The 17,553-nt window shown below is 49.1% G+C and overlaps 1 protein-coding gene across 5 annotated transcripts in view; it reads right to left on the bottom strand.

The window, feature by feature from the left end:
- LOC138582170 (protein D7-like) overlaps positions 1–17,553 on the bottom strand; it is a 1,409,716-nt gene that overhangs the window by 769,463 nt on the left and 622,700 nt on the right. The gene's annotated exons all lie outside the window — the stretch shown is intronic.

Genomic DNA, 17,553 nt, shown 5'->3' with positions numbered 1-17,553 from the left:
TGCATAAATCAGCCTGGAGGAAATACCACAAGCTTCACGCATAAGCGGGTTGCGGGCACTTGACAATCCCCAGAGCCTCGAGAGGAGGGGGGGTGAGGAGTAGACTCCGTACAGACAATGCCCAATCGTCCTGGTCAAAAGAAAGGGAAGGGATCCATTGAAAGATTCACGAAAGCACTCGACAAAGTAGCACAACCCTTGATGACTGCAGACGTGCCTCCACGCGAACAACCGGCGGCTCAGGCGGCCATGATGGATCCGCAAGCGGTCTTCCAAGCTATGCAACAGGGGTTTGCCGCGCTCAATGTCAAATTGGATGGTATAACAGCTGAGGTTACATCCATTAAAACCAAGCTAGACAAGACAACAGCACGCATTACAGAGGCGGAGACAAGAATTTCCGGAGCAGAAGACGCACTTGAGACTTTGAAGACCACGGTGTCTACAATGGCGATCGATCTGGGAACAGTGAAATCTAAGTGTGAGGATTTGGAGGCCAGGTCTCAACGGAACAATATCCGCTTTATCGGGGTTCCAGAGGAAGCTCTAAAGGGGTCAATAGAAAAGGCGGTGGAAGACCTCCTCCGTAACCTACTGGGGGACCCTGGCTGGTCGGCAATGTTCATCGTGCAAAGGGCACACAGATCACTGGCACCCAAACCGAAGCCTGGGGCATATCCCAGGCCTATTATCGCACGCCTGCTCAACTACAGAGACAGAGATCTGATATTGAGAACTGCCAGGGAGAAACAGGAATTAAGGTGGGAGGCCAACATAATCCGCATCTTCCCAGACTTCACTATGGCGGTACAGCAGGAAAGGAAACTGTTCACGGGTGTAAAGAAGCTACTACGCGAACGCCAAGTAAAATACGCCATGCTCTACCCGGCAAGGCTTAAGATACAGCACCAAAATAAGACATACTTCTTTACGTTCCCTGAGGAGGCGGCAAACTTTGTCGAGACACACATCCCTGCCCCTGCAGGGAGGCCTAGAAACGAGGAAGACTCATGAAACATGCGGAAGACAAAATGCTACTATGGTGCTGATTCAGAAGGGACTGCAAACAGCTAAGGCTCCCTATTGGGGGGCCCACATGTGGGAAGATTAAGACTAAACTGAACAATCACATATGCTAGCTCCACCCGCATGTGCTGACATGTATGAGAGTAACAACGGAGAACCAGTCATAATGGAAATGACGATGAGAGGTCCGGGCAATGGTGGTCGCTACAGCCCCCCCTGTAGCAGGTGCACATTAAATGTTGGGAGGAGGAAGGGTGGGATCAATAAGCATAGTTAAAGTTCGGGGAACTATGAGGGAGGGGGGAGGGAATGGGCAGATGGTTTGGGATACTAGTTATGAAAAAGTTGAGGTTAAAATGAAAAGCGTACAAGCCTTCGACACTACAACTATTAAATACACAGTGAGGTTACACATCCAAGGAAATGGTTATAAACAATGGTTAGATAATGGCTAGACCAGACACTGACGGGTTGAAAATATTGAGCTGGAATGCACGCGGTTTGGGTATCCACATGAAGAAAGATAATAGCATACATAAACAGGCTAGGCCCCAAAATAGTTTTCCTTCAGGAAACACATCTAGGGCCCCAACTTGCCGGACATCTAATCCCGAGTTGGGGGCCTCATCAATATTTTACAACCTACTCGAGAAGGGCGAGGGGGGTGGCGATCCTTATTCATAAATCACTTCAATTCAACTGTATACATTCAGAAGCAAACCCCGAAGTCAGATACATATTGCTACATGGAACCCTTAGTGACAGCGAAATGGTCCTCCTTAATGTGTATGGGCCGAACATAGATGACCCAGAATTTTATGCTGGAATATTCGAGAAATTGGCAAACTACCCGACGGCCCATTTAATCTGCGGGGGGGATTTCAATACCATCCTTGAAGTGAACCTAGATCGCACGTCAACAAGGTCTAGGACACTCACCAAGGCGGCACAGAAAATACACCTTCACATGTCTGATCTCAACCTGAAAGATGCATGGAGAGCGCTAAATCCGTCCAAAAGGGAATACACATTCCACTCCTCAGTCCATGACATGCACTCAAGAATAGATTTATGGCTGGTTGACAATGAGTTGCTGGGTTGAGTTACAGACACACATTTACCCCAGGACTTATTCGGATCACTCCCCGATACAGCCGACAATAAGGGTTCCCGGAATCAGGGCATGTGGACCAACATGGAGTTTCAAGCCACTGGCTCTACAAGATCTCGTCTATAGAAACGCAATGTCTAGTATAATACAGGAGTATTTTGAGATCAATGAGGGAACGGTGTCTAGTCCAGCAATACTGTGGCAGGTGTTCAAGGTTTGCATCAGAGGCAGCTCTATAGCTGTTGAATGCGGAGTCCTAAGGGACATCAGGGGCAGACTGTCACGACTAGAAACACAGATAGCTACCTTACAAACTCAATATGCACACTCTCCTTCAGCGCAAACAAGCGCTGACATTAAAACCAGACTGGATGAATACAAAGAAGCAGCGGAGCAGGAGATCCGCTATTTCGACAAACCAGTGGCTGCACGAAGGTATGGGGAGGGTGAAAGACCAGGGAGGCTGCTGGCGAGTATGGTAAGGGGTGAGAGAGGCATGACAACGATACCGTGCGTACATCTGCCGGATGGCACAGTGACCACTGAAGATGTTAAGGTGAAAAAGGTATTTTATGATTTCTATAAGAAATTGTACTCCCCTCAATGTGACAGTACTGATGAGGAGATAGACACCTACCTATCCCAAATACCGACAACGCTTCTGGCTGACGCCACCAGGGAGTCCCTCGAGACCCCGATCACAGAGGCAGAGATATCCGAAGCGATAAAAGCGCTACCCAACGGGAAAGCCCCAGGCAAAGACGGTTTGGGAGCAGAGTTCTACAAAGAATTCAGCGATCTCCTTGTGCCCAGGCTATACACTGTGTGGATAGAGGTCTTGAATAAAGGAGAACTCCCTGAAACAACAAGGGAAGCAGTGATCACACTATTGCTCAAGCAGGGGAAACCACCTGAGGAATGTGGGTCGTACAGGCCGTTGTCACTAATGAACACAGATGCGAAGATTTTCGCTAAAATGCTGGCGACCAGATTATCATCGTTAATGCCATACATGGTACATGACGATCAGGCAGGGTTTATTATGGGCAGATCCACAGCAACCAACATCAGACGATGCCACAAGATACTAGCAACAATATCCCCAGAGACCCAAGGAGTAGCGGTCTCACTGGATATGCAAAAAGCGTTCGATACGGTTTTTTGGCCCTTTTTATTTGGGGTGATACGCAACTATGGCTTTGGCCCCAATATCATAAGGTGGATTCACGTTTTATACGCTCACCCCTATGCCAGGATCAGAATCAATGGCGCTTTAACGGAAGTCCTGGAACTGTTGGGAGGCACTCGACAGGGTTGCCCCCTGTCGCCATTACTGTTCGCCCTAGTGATAGAACCGCTGGCTGACATTCTCAGGGCACGTTATAGCGCATACAGAATATGGTTGGAAGACAGGAGGCAGATCATCACTTTATATGCCGATGATATTTTACTATATCTTAGGAACCCGGACCGCACACTGGGCAAGGTGCTGGCGGAGGTGAATAAGTTTGGCGGGTATTCTGGGTTGAAACTCAACCCTAGTAAATCGGAGGTATTCCCACTCACTCTATCTGGGAGCATACATAGCGAGGACGGCCCAGCTCACACGAGCGCTAAACTATAATGCATTGTCTGACTCCCTGTGTGCAAAAATGAAATGCTGGAGCGCCCTTCCTATATCACTAATGGGGAGAATAGCCCTTGTTAAGATGATCATACTGCCAAAACTTTTCTACCTGTTCCACACAGTCCCGGTGTGGCCGGGGCGTACACTGTTTTCCAAGATGAAGAGTGCCTGGACATTGTTCGTCTGGGGCGGGCACCCCAGGCTTAACTGGAATACATTAACTAACACATACCAGCGGGGGGGGGGCTGGCGGCTCCGGATTTGGAGCTATATTACCTCTCGGCGCAGGCTTACTATGCTGCATACTGGGCCGCAAACTTTATTGACCCGGGGCCGCCGCCACAGGGCCAACAAGCTAGAGAATCAATACTGGCTCTGCATAAGATGCTGGAACCGGCCCCTACACACCATAATTCCCTAGACCCCACGAAGGTGACCACCACAGCATGGGCAAAGATAGCGGATATATTTGGCAAGGGCAGGCTGTATCATCCGAGTATGCCGATATGGGGGGACCCGCGTTCACCATTCTCTCTCGATGGGGAGGTGGCTATGCACTGGAATTCCAGAGGGATTGTGCAGTGTGGCCAGCTGTTCCGGGATGGGCTATTTGCCACATGGGACGACCTAAAGGAAGTAGTGGGGAACACGAATAGACACAAATGGCAGTACCACCAAATTAAAGACACCATGCAAAGGGCTTACCCCTCCTTTCCGGAAGAACCAGAAATAAATATGGGGCTGGGCTATATGTTCATGAGTGGGACCCAAAAAGTCACAGCTGCTGCACTCTATAAAATCATAACCCAGACACGCCCAGAAGGGGTCCACCAGTCCAGGACCAACTGGGAACTAGACTTGGGGCAACAAATAGAGGACCACGAATGGACGCAAATATGTATGCTGACCAAAACTATTTCGTGCAACTCCAGGTATAAGCTTATACACTATAAAATAATACATAGGCTGCATTACACACCTGCAAAGCTTCAGCGAATCTACCCCTCCACCTCGGGATTGTGCCCGAGATGCCATGCCGAGGGCGCAAATATCTACCATATGCTTTGGGAATGTATAAAATTGAAAGAGTACTGGAGGAGGTCTGTGCTGCGCTGCGCTTGATGAAATGGCGGATCTACCTGTCCTGTGGACACCAAAGCTATGTTTGCTGGGTGTGGTGGGGAAGATTAACCCGATGTGGCGTAAACTATTAAATTTGAGCTTGCTAATTGCCAAAAGGGCAATACTGTTGAAATGGAAAAGTGTAACCCCCCCCAACTAAGGCAGATTGGGAGAAAGACATGTTGTGGACTAATGACACTGAAGAAATGTATATAGACTCTGTACTGCCCATAGCCAGACCCAGAAATATATGGGACCGGTACAAGCAATACCTTGCGGACAAGGCTACAGCGGAAGAATCAGAATCGGAGAATACCTGATTGTGTATCATTATTGAAGTGTAATTACGTTGGAATGGTGAAATGTATGTGATTGGCTTGTGTGCACCAATAAAGTTTAAAAAAAAAAAGTAGTTAATTATCTCCTCTTGAAGATCCTCACAGAATGTAGCATCTTTCAGAGCCTCGGCTCTAAGCCTCCAAGTGGGGACTCTGGCTCTGGGGGGCTCATGTCTCCACTCCAGGACCATGGGGGAATGGTCCGACAGAATCCTGGCTTTGTATTCTGAGCCTGCCACTTCCCCAGATACTCCAGGGCTGGTGAACATGTAATCCAACCTTGTGTATAGATTATTTATATAGCTCGCAAGCAGCCCAAGGGCATTGAGGTGCTGTTACTTGCATGAGTTTAGTTACAGAGGTACAGGCGTGGTAGCAGTAAATGGCACATTATATAAGAAACACAAACAGATATCATTACGGCTTAATTGATTGGTCATTACAGTTTAATCAGTGGGTTCTATGGTTAGTATTCATGCAGCTACAAGGGACCTTATGGAAAGAGGATAGTTTTCATTGCTTTACGGAAAGCGAGGAGGGAGGCCCATCTTCGGATAGTGGGAGGTAAGGCATTCCAGTGAGTAGGTGCGAGATATGGGAAGCTGGATCTGCCCGCTCTAGCTCTTTTTTCTAGTGGCACACAGAGCATGTTGGTATAGGGTGATCTGGTTGGTCTTGTAGAGGCGACGGGGTGGATTCTTTGTGAGAGGTAGTCGGGAGCAGTGAGATGGATGCACTTGTGTGTCAGTGTCAGAGCTTTGAACACAATTCTCTCCTTTATTGGGAGCCAGTGGGCTAGTTTTCAGACCTCGGAGATGTGGTCCCTTTTAGAAATGCCTTGAGCTGCACGGACAGCACTATTCTGGATGACTTGTAGCCTCTCCAGGTTTTTTTTTGGATGTTCCTAGAAAGAGTACATTGTAATAGTCTAGCCTGGAGCCGGTGATGGCTCTGGCTAGGTTTGTGCAGTTCTCTTTGGAGAGAAAAGGCCCGACTGCGTTGATAAGTTTAGCATGATATGCAGCTGAGGAGGCAATTGCGTTAACTTGTCTGTCCATGGAGGATAGGTTGGAGTCCAAATAGAGTCCAAGAGTTTTGACAGAGTCTGAGACCGGTATTTTGATGCTGTCAATGGTGAAGTGACTAAATTGGGAGTTAAGATTTTTTAACGTGTCGGGGGAACCTACCAGTAGGAGTTCGGTCTTGTCCGAGTTGAGGCATAGTCCATTGTCTGCCATCCAGGCTTGGATGGTATTGTAGAGGTTAAGGGTCAGAGTCAGTGTCATAGTTGCCGGTGAGGAGGATCTGGGTATCGTCCGCGTAGTTAGTGTAAGAGATACCCATAGCGTCAAGGAAGAGGGGTCATCTGAAGATGTTTTAGAGGGTGGGTGAGAGGCAAGAGCCTTGGGGCACACCACAAAGTATGATGGTGGGTGAGGCTGAAGCTAGGTCAGAGAATACTTGCATGGTTCTGTCTTGTAGGAAGGAGGTGATCCATGCTGTGGCGTCAGGGGAGAACTTGGCAGTGGAGGAGAGGTGGTGGTATAGGACGTCATGATCTACGAGATCGAACGCCGCAGATAAGTCAAGAAGTAAGAGGAGTGCTGGTTTGCCGATGTCTCTAGCATCGTCCATATGGTTTTTCAGATAAAGTAGGGCGGTTTCCGTCCTATGTCTGGGGCGGAAGCCAGATTGGCGGAGTCCCAGGAGTTTGTTCTCTTCGATGAAGTGCTGAACCTGCAGGTAGGCTGATTTGTCCAGTATTTTTAGGAGGAAAGGGACAGTGGTGATGGGTCTATAGGTGTTGGGGGAGGTAGGATCGAGAGTTGGGTTTTTAGAAAAGGGGCGGACCCATGCTTCCTTGAGGGAGGCGGGGACTTTCCCTGTTGCAAAGGAGGCATTGACAAAGGCCGTCAGGAAGGGAGCAAGCGCTTCAGTGCAGTCCTTGAGTGGCTGGGCAGGCATCACCTTTACAGTTAGAGGGTTTGATATTCCTCATATTAATGATGTCTTTTTCCTGTATGGATTTGAAAGAGAAGGGTTGGGGGTCCGAGGTTGGTGGTGGGACAGGGATATGCGTATTAGGCGGGGCTTGTTTAGTAGCTAGTATTTTGTTTTGGAGACGGCTCAGTTTGGTTAGGATGGCCGTTTGAATTTCGTCACCAGGCTTGGTCTTTGGTGAAGTTCTGGGGGGTGGGCAGGGGAGTCTCTAGCTCCCTGAAAATGGCGAAGATTTCTTTTGTGCTAGATTGGGCTTCCGAGATTCTGAATTTAAAAGATTTGGCTTTTGCTTCAGTGACTGCTTTTTTGTAAACCGTAGAGCGGGCTTTAAAGATCAGCTTATCTTTGTCCGTGTGTCGTCTGCCACTGAGTAAGAGCTGCCTTTTTTCATTGCGGAGTGTGAGCAGATATGGTGTGAACCAAGAGTTAGTGGGTGGTGGGTTTGGATTTACGAGGTTTAAGCAGGGCAATGGAATTGATTGCTGCTTTGATGGCAACATCATAGGTTGATGCAAGCGTTTCTGGGTCTGTGGAGAAAGGCGGTCTGAAGGCTGGGCCTTGGAGGAAGGGCTGACGGGTGAGCTGACGGGAGCTTCTTGCGAGGCAGGGTGGTAGGGGTAGGGGTGGCGGAGATGAAGAGCCGGTGGTGAGGATGCTAAAGGTGATGATATGGTGGTCAGACCATGCGGTGGGAGTGTTTCCAGTGATGAGTGGGAAGTTGTGATGAGCAATCCAGTCAAGTGTTCGGCCCTGGGTGTGAGTTGGGCTAAAGATGGTGTTCTTATAGCCTAGAGTTTTTAGGGCTGAGTCAAGGGATTTGGCTGCTGGGTCTTTTCTGTCCAAGAGGCCTAGGTTGACGTCTCCAAGGAGAATGTATTTTGAGTGTTTTTTGAGGTTATCAGATAGGAGGTGGATGAGGAAGGCTTGGAAGTCTCCTGTTGGGCCTGGAGGTTGGTAGACAATATGAACAGTAATGGTACAGTGGGGGGAGAGGTTGATTTTGACTTGGCGGTAGTCGTGTAGGGATTTTTCTACCTTTCTGATGGGGAGGCAGTCTTTGGCGATGATTGCTACACCTCCACCTTTAGAGGGGGCGATCTTGTCTGGTGATGGAGTAGACAGGGGGCAGTGCAAGGGAAAGCGCAAGGCCAGAGGCCTCATGTAGCCAGGTTTCTGATATCATGAGCAAGTCTAGGTCATGGGTGGTTATAAGGTTATGGATGTCTAGAGCGTGGGCATTGATGGATCTGGCGTTTATCATGGCGCATTTGAGGTGGGGTTCTATAACGGTTAGGGCGGGGTTCGTGGGAGTGGGTGATTTGGTGGGCATGGGTGGTGCTGAGCAGGGTGCATGGGTGGTGTGGCGGGGGGCGTTAGAGGAATTGTATATCACATTTTGCACTGGGGGCTCATTTTCAGTGGTGGTGGACCCAGGTGGTATCACAATTGGCCCAATAGCATTCAAAATGGGGGTAGAGGAATTGCATATCACACATTTTGCACTGGGGGGCTCATTTTCAGTGGTGGTGAACACAGGTGGTATCACATTGCGTATAAAGTCAGTGCAGTTTGAGGTGGGGTAGAGTGCATCATCATTGGCAGCTATATTAGGGGTAGTTACAATGGCTGATGGTTTTGTGGTTGGTCGGTCAAGTCTGGCCATGTAAGCAGGTGAAGTGGTTTGCGTGATGCGGGACCATAGGCGTGCATTGCAGATGCTCATCCGGAGGGGCTTGGAGCTGGTGTTGGCCTCTAAAGTGCAGGCACGTAGTCTGGAGTTTCTCGTGGGCAAACCTGGGTGTGGATTGAGTTGGTAGTGGTCAGGCTTCTTACCTCTAGGATGCGGCATAGCCTCGAGGCAAACGGCAGACGAGCAGCAAAGAGCTGCAAAGAGGAGTACAGGCCTTGTCCTCTGGCCTTCTCCTCGCAGCTTCGCCTGGCAGTGCACCCCCTCCGCGTAATCGGAATAGTGTCTCGTTGTCGGGTGCTGCTGCCTCCATATGTCTGAGCCCAAAATCCCCCAGGAGGGCTCTAAGCGCTCTCGCCGTGGGTTTATCATATTTCGTGTCCAATCTATCAAATACAGGGTCTAATGTGCAGTTAAAATCCCTCCCCAAATGACCAGCTCGTCCGCAAGGGGGCTAATCTTCCTATATAGCGATTTACAGTATGACAGTATCCTGATTGGGAGCGAATATATTTATGATACTTATTTCTCTATTTTCCAGGAGACCGCGAATTGCCACCATCCTCCCATCAGGCTCCATCACAGTTTGTAATATCTGAAGAGGCACCTGAGGTGCAACCCATATAATCACCCCCCTGGCATATGCTGAGTAAGTGTCCCCCACAGTGGTGTCCTTCCATTTTTTATTTAAAATTACCTCCTGATTCTCCTTTGTAAGGTGGGTCTCTTGTAACAGGGCTACATCTATTTTTTGTCTCCTCAAGTACATCATCACTTTATTCCTCTTCAGATAAGTATTGAGCCCCCGGACGTTCCAGTTTATCATTCTGAGGTCACTCATCACCTTTACAGTCTCTCCTCTTTACCCTTGTTCCGGGGTTCCCAGCCTGGGGATGCTCAGCCTGAGTTTCGCGCAGAGGCGCGCAAGTACATGCTTGTTCTCTACCCACTACCCCAACACATACATCATTTCTCTGCGCTGCTTCCTTCTGATCTTCCCCCTCCTTCAGGGCAGTTTTGTGCATCCAGCCAGTCCGACGCTTCCTCTGGGGTGTCGAAAAACAGTGTTCTGTTCTTGTGGAATATCTTCATTCTCGCTGGGTACATCGACATGTACTTGTGTCCCAAGTCCCGTAGTCTCCTCTTAACGGCACCAAAATGTAGCCTCTTCCGTTATTAATTTCGCATTTATATTGCGCTACGAACCCTCAGGTATCTGAGCGCTGCTTATTATTACCCACGGTGTGTGGTGCTCCACGGTGTTCCACGTTGCACCTGAAGAGTGTAGTCAGGGTATCCTGTTATTGAGGCGGATGCCCTATGGATTGTGCCTCCCTTGCGGAAGTATTCCAGCATGCGTTCCCAGTCGCGATAGTTCAATATTTTAGCGATGATGGGTCTCGGGGGAACTCCCGAGGGGGGAAGGGAGGGAGGGGGGGAGGGGGGGAGAAATCGTCTTGCCAGGGCTCTGTGTGCCCTCTCCACCACAAATCCTTGAGACAGAGCACCCCCTTTGATCTCCTGCAGGAGCATGGATTACACATGCTCTGTGGGGTTTGCTCCCTCCTCTCCTTCAGGAAGCCCTACGATGCGTATGTTGTTCCATCGCGCTCTTCCCTCCGCTTCCTCAGCTCTGCCCTCCAGGTTGCCCACCTGCTGCCGCAACCCGTGGATCTCTTGGGCGTGCGCAGCACAGGCCACTGTGTTCGCCTCCACTTCCTTTTCCAGTTCTCCCGTGCGATCAGCTATCAGCCGCACAGCTTGTCGAAGGAGGTTCAGGACTATTTGCAAGGCGTCAATTTTGGATTCCAGCGCCACCTTTAGTGTAGACATGGCGGCCTCCAATTTTGTCTCCCACGAGGCTTTCAAGTCTGCGATAGCCTCCAGGATATGCCGGTCTGCCCTTGCAGGAGAGACCTCTTGCCGGGCGCTGCTGTGCTTGCTTCTGGCGCCTTCCGTGGTCTTGGCGTAATCTTCCATCGTGGGCCGTTTTCCTTTGATTTTGTTGAGCTTGGTCGCCATATCTATCGCTCTGCTGTGCAGGCCGGCTGGCTGTTTTGGGCGTTGTCACGTGAGCGTGGGTGGCCCGCCCCACAACCCGCCCCCTGGGAGAAGTTCTTCCTCACCCGCTAGTCTCTCCAGCAGGGTTACTTCGCGAGGCAATCCTGTGCCAATTTCATGTGATCTGCTTATATTTAGGCCTTACCCCTCCGTGTTAGGGCTCAGGATCTGTCTGCTGGTCCTCGCTCAACTGGCCTGGATTATGCTCCTGGGCATGCCGCAGAGCCGCTGTTCCAATCTTTACACAGTTTTTGTCTCTGGGCCCTGCCCACACTGTCTATGGGGTTCAATCGTGCGGAGTCTTTTTAATGACGCTCGGTCCTAGATCATATGGGGTACCTCCTCGGCCTCCGTCTCTAACCGAAACGATTATCCAGTGTGGATCCCAGTATTCCAATCCTCCAGGTTCTTTCCATCTCCAAGTGCCCGGGGGGCCTCCCGCCGCTTGTGGCCACCTCTTGCAGGGTCGCAGTGTCTGGCTAGTGTCCCTTTGCTGTATTCTTGATGTGTAGAGTTATGCAGCTCCGCAGGCTCGCTTGCTGTTCAGTTTCTGCTTCTTGGGTGCATTACTTGTCAGCCTGCGGCATGGCCCCAGTGCTCCTTTACACCTACACTTCAGAGCTTGCATGCCCTGTGTGGTTCTCTTGGGGCTTCGTCTTAGACTGCGGTGGTATTTACCAGCTGTTGGCCCCCCGTGAACCAGGAGCGCACTTGTCTAGTGGTTTCTGCTGGCTCAGTGGTCATTCCTTCTCACGAACGCCTGCTGATCTGTATTGTCAGCTCTCCCCAGCTAGCTCAAGTCTGCAGTGCCACAGCACTTATCGTTTCGTAGCCGGGCTTCATTCTGTGCAACGGCTACACTGTTGCAAGGCTCCCCCAACGCCTGGCGTGCCCGTGGCTTTTCGTTTTCTCTGGAGCGCTTGGGGATGTGTGAACAGCTGATGCACTCCGATCCTCCCTTACTGGGCACCTCGAGCGGACATTCATTACCATCTTGGCCGTACTTCGCCTGGCGATCGTCAGCCTACAAGTTCATCCGGGTCTGCAGGGCGTTTATATTGAGGCTGCCTTGCTTCCAGTGTTCAGGCGCCCGTTCTCTGCGCTCCGCTCCTCACCGATCAGCTGTTTTTTATTCTGTTTAGGTCAGCTACTGCAGCAGTCTGTTCTCTGCGCCGGCCATTTTGTATCTCTACGCCCGAACAGATACAAACTTCCCAGCGCCCTCGTAGCCTGTACCTGTCTTGTTTTGTTTTCCTTCCGTATTCTGTCACAGCTGGCCCCAGGGTTTCTTACACATGTCAGTGTCTTTTAGGCAATGAACTCTCTCTGTGGGCATGTTGACATCGCAGAATCAATCGGAGCACGTCCTATTACATGGGCCTTAAGCCACGCGCAAACAAATATTTACTTTTTTTTTTAAGGCCACTCCTTTGTACAGAGTATGACATTAATCACAGTTCTATCGTACCATCAGTAATAACTCCCACTCAAAGATAGCAAAATCACACAAGATAAAGTCTTTCTTGAAGGAAAACAGTTGGTTAGTCAAACAGTAGCAGAGCTTAAGGTTCTAGAGGCAGTTTTAGCGCAAGATAACACTTTAGAAGTCTCATCCCTGACTATGTAAAAGTCAGTTTGGAGAGGGCTCAAAGTCTCATGAAGTAGCAAAACCGCAAACATTCCTGTGGATACTTTCACTCTCTAGATAGGGATACTAGAATAACTCAACAGTTGCCACCCTGTTAAGGACTCGAAAAAGGGATAATAGCTGGCAGTTTGGTTCAGAGGCAAGAGTGGACAGCCTGGACACCTTTACATGCAATTGAACACTCTAGAGTAACTTCTTGGATTAAGGTAAGCAATACCTTTTCTCCCTACAGTACCTTAGGTTAGAAATGTTCGTGGCTGGGCTCTCCGCAATGTTGCAGCGCTGGACCCGAGCTCTGGATTCCTTGGTATGGTGACAAAAGGCAGGACAAAGGACGGGATCTCTCAGCAGCAATCTAGAGGGAGGACCTCTGGCACAGATTTCTTCAACTTCTCTGTTCAGTCTGTGGTTCTGGAGCCTTTTCTGTAGCACCAACAAAGGACACGATTCACCCAGTCAATCTTCAATTCCTGCAGGAGCACTCTGGTGATGGGACTTGGATGAGTTGGAGTGTCTCTGGAGGTTCACCTGGAGCTCAGCAAAGACTTGGATGGATTTGGCCTTGGTAAGATGATTCACTATGAGTCGGAGGTCTCCTGGTATTTACAGTCCGCAGCTCTGGAACGCCAGTGCACTTCGAGAGATGGCTCAGATTGTATTTTGTTTTAGGCCTGGCTGTTCCCACCAGTCAAAGGGAAGGAGATGTCCTTTTCAGAGTTCCTCTGTCACATAGAAAACTGAGTCAGTACAGCATTGGTTGCTTCAAAGTGCTGCAAAGGATCTGCAGGCGTATTGGGTGGTCCTTGAGGGTCCACCTTCTGCAGCAAAGCCTGAAGCTCAGGATGGTCTCTTGGATCGTGATCTTCCAGACAGGGTTGAATCTCCTCTGCCGACTCATCAGAAGAGGGTTCTTCAGGGGATTCCTTTGGCACCAACTCAGCCTCAGCTGGTGGTGGGGTCACAGGGGTGACCTCTAGGCTTTCAACAGAAATGTTTTTCTTCATGGACGTTTGGGGCTTGGGGTCTCTAGGTTTCTCCTTGGTTTTAGATGGAATATCCTTTAAGGTTGCCTCTCTGGCTTTCCTCGTCAACTCCCTTCTCTTCTTAGAGGGGGGGGGGGAAGAGGGTTTGGGTGTGCTGGAGACTACACCTAAGGCCTTCAAATCATTGCTTTGGGCCCAGAGGTTTCACTATCCCTATAAGGTTGTTTATGGGGGAATTTACCCTCGTTATGTTTGTGGATCTCTTTTGGTGGGGGATTTTTGGAATGATCCTGCTCATCCTTTTTATGCTTTTTCCCCCCTCCTCTTTCTTGTGAGGAGCCCCAGAATCCTTCTGAGTAGCCCTATTGACCAACCATAAGTCAGCAGCCACTGCCAGCTTCTTGGGGTCCAGTTCTTTAGAGTCAGCAAGATGCCACCTTAGCTCTGGGGAACAGGCATTAAAAATACTTTCCAGCATGAGGAGACCTCATGCCTTCATAAGAGCGCACTCTCTAGCCCTTAATCCACACAACTAAGTTTTTCAGGCTTTCACACGTTCAAGTGGCCCACAAGTTACCATCTCTCTTCTTGTGGTCCCTAAACCATTTTAGGTATTGGGAAGGGGTCTTCCCACACCTGGCTAGGAGAGCAGTTTTTACCAACTGGTAATCTTGCTCATAATTCAACGCCTTCACAGCCATTCGGGGGTGGGGGGTGTAGAGATTACCCATGGAACTTACACATAGACCTTGCACTTTACATCTAAATTCAAATGTACTCAGCCAATCAAGAATATCAGTTTTCCCCCCATCATACAAACTTAGCAAATCTTTGGGGAGTCTAGGCTTCCTACTTCTGGGTTGGTCTGGCAAAGAGGACTCAAACAGAAGTAGAATCGAGGGACAACTTCACCTCTGGTTCATGCTGCATCTCTTGCCTCCCCCACACCCTCCAACCCCCCCCCCGATTTGAAGATCCTTCCTCATTTCTTTGCCTCATCTCAGACTGAATTTTCAGTTTCGTGCCAGGGGACCACTCCGGTGGTGATAGTGCGCAGAATCAATATCCTTTAACAATCATTTCCTGAATTCAAGCTGCATTTTCATTTCTTCTATTTCTAAAACCAGCTCAGCCAAGGTTTGAGGTCAGGATTGGCAGGTGAATTATTAACATTTTCATCTGCATCTTCTACCTCATTATCTTGAAGGGCTATTTACAATTTAGTAATCCAACAATTTTTGGATTAACTGCTATTTTTCCTTTTGTACTAAGACATTTATCTTTACACATTTCTTTCAGTTTTTCAACAGTGAGAGACATACAAGCTTCTGCCTTTTAGTTTTCCATAGTGGACATAGTTTTAGTAATTTACAGTATTGTGACCTGGAGGATGGATTCTCTGTGTGCAATGCAACCAGAAATCTGTGTAATCCAACATACACAAATCCCACAGTGTTCAGGGAGTTTTCCCAAAGATTTCCTTAAATCCTACTAGTCAGCTATCCCAGTGGTTTGTAGATCTCACCCCCCCTCCCCCCGCCACCCAAACTCTTATATCAGTCTGTCCTAGCTGAGGATCTTGGGAGAGTGGCAGAGGAGTAAGGCTGATCTCAAGAGGAAGATGCAAGCTGTAGATAAGTACACTGAATCTTAGCTAGACAGGCACAACAAAGAAGCACACACAGTTATATAATCTACTTTTATATTTACACCAGCACCATCTTAAATACTTCAGATGTTTGTACTGGAACACTTACGTTTGCTTGGGAATACACTTCAAAGGGCACTTTTGGGTTTGTTCGCGGTTACATTTGTAGCAACGTTAGAAAGGGAAAAGAATGTTCTCGTATTATCGATAATTGCGCACTCAGGCAGTTTCCAACGGTTTATACGGTAATACATTTACTCTGCAAACATATATTGTAAAGTCACTTAAAGGGAGGAAAATGGATAGTTGGTGCAACATAAGCTTAGTTCAAGGTTCTAGAGACGGTTTCGTCGCCTAGTAAGTATTGTAAGTCCGAAAAAGCAACCCTAGCTAAAGGCAGTTCGGAGAGGTTTTGAAGTCTTGAATCACCGAATAATGAAGCGTTCCTATGGATTTCTTTGTGTCTAGCATTATTGAAACAGTAAGTTAACAATTAACAAGGGAGACATTAAAACTGACTCAAGGGGACACAAGCAGCGGCCTGGGTCTGAGGTAAGAGGGGGTTGCCTTGGACACCTGTACATTCACTCCAACGCTCTGGAGTGACTTCTTGGAATCAGGTAAGCAATACCTTTTCCCCCCACAGTACCTTAGGTTAGAAAATGTTTGTGCTGGGTGCTCCGTGATGTTGCAGCTCTGGACCCAACCTCTGGATTCCTTGGTCTGGTGACCGAAGGCAGGACAATGTATGGGATCTCAGCAGCAGTCTCAAGGGTTGACCTGTGGCGTGACTTTCAGCAACTTGGTTCACTCTGCAGTTTTGGCACGTTTTCTGCAGCACCAACAAAGGACACAGATCGCCCGGTCAATCTTCTTCTCTTCCTGCAGTTCCACACTCTGGTGAGTTTGTCTGGGTGAGTTGGATCGGATCTCTGGAGTGTCCTTATAGGTTCAGCAAAAATGTTGACATACTCAGCCTTTCCACAACAACGCACTTGAAATGGGCAGCAGATCTCCTGGTTTTGGAGTTCTGCAGCTCTGGAAACTCCTAGGACCTCAGGAGATGGCTCTTTTCAAAGTTAATCTTGGGAATGGTTGTTCCCACCAGCCAAAGGGAAGGAGGAGTCCTCTACGGAGCTTCTCTGTCGCATAGAAAACAGGGTGAACACCGCAGTGGTCACTTCACGGTGATGCAAAGGGTCTGCAGGCATCTCTGGTCGGCTTCTGTTTCCAGTGGTGGACTTGCTTTTCCTCCAGAAGCCTCACCCTTTATACGGTTCCAGTACACACACCTCTGCGATCTCAGCATTGTACAGAAAGGGGCATTTGGCTGTCCAATCAGGACAGCCAGACCCCCCTCCCCCTGTGGGAGCTGGCCCTATTCAGGCACTCTGGCAGTCAAAGGACAGGGGAAGAGGGGTGGAAAACGCCCCTTACTTCCTGCCTGCCCAGACACTCTGGACCCTAAGCGGGGATACCAAAGGGTTCCCCCACCAAAGGCAAAACACACACTGACCACCTCCTCCCAGAATGGAAGGGCTAACAAAGAACAACCACGCTAGTAATGGTGAAAAAAGAAGGAAGGCCCCAAGTTGGTACTTGGGTGCCCCTATTGTGCACTAACGAGGCTATGGAAATAGCCTGGGGTATAAAAAGAATGACCAATAGTAGGACGGAACACGTCCACTGCCACCAGCCGTAACTAGGTGATTGTCTATGTGACTAAAAAGTCACATAAGCAGAGAGAAGGGGGATACTAGGTATCCCTTTGGCACGCCACTTAAGGCGGTGTGTTCCAATCTCTGACTATAGAGTTTTGAGAGATGCCAAGTAGCTCTCTATCCATATGAACTGTAGTTACTTGAGGATACAGAAAAATTATCTTAGAGGACCCCAAGGGTCCCCAGCAACACTACCCATAAGGAGCCGTTTGCTGCAGTAGTAAAACGCAGGTTCCAAAAAACACAGAGCCCATGAGAATCAATGAGTGGAAACAGGCTCCACTCATTCAGGATTGAAAGAAAAAGGTCCAGAAGTCCATACAAAATGGCTGGTTCTCACTGGGAGAGGGGATGAAGCATAACAATGATAAATCTTCCTAACAGTGGTCGACTTCCCTTTCACCTCAGGAACCTCTGCTTTTATTCAGTTCCAGCACACTCCTCTGCAATCTCTGCAGTTTATAGAAAGGGGCAGGTGGCTTCCCAATCAGGACAGCTCCCCCCCTTCAGGTGGCTTCCCAATCAGGACAGGGCTCTCCCCCCTTCCCCCCTGGGTTCCTGCCAAAGGCAAAACACACAG

The sequence above is a fragment of the Ambystoma mexicanum genome, chromosome 3q (assembly GCF_040938575.1).
Source record: "Ambystoma mexicanum isolate Mex_15411 chromosome 3q, UKY_AmexF1_1, whole genome shotgun sequence".
In the NCBI taxonomy this organism is placed as follows: Eukaryota; Metazoa; Chordata; class Amphibia; order Caudata; family Ambystomatidae; genus Ambystoma; species Ambystoma mexicanum.
The sequence above is the reverse complement of the archived record's forward strand: the minus strand, read 5'-3'. Positions and strand labels throughout refer to the sequence as shown.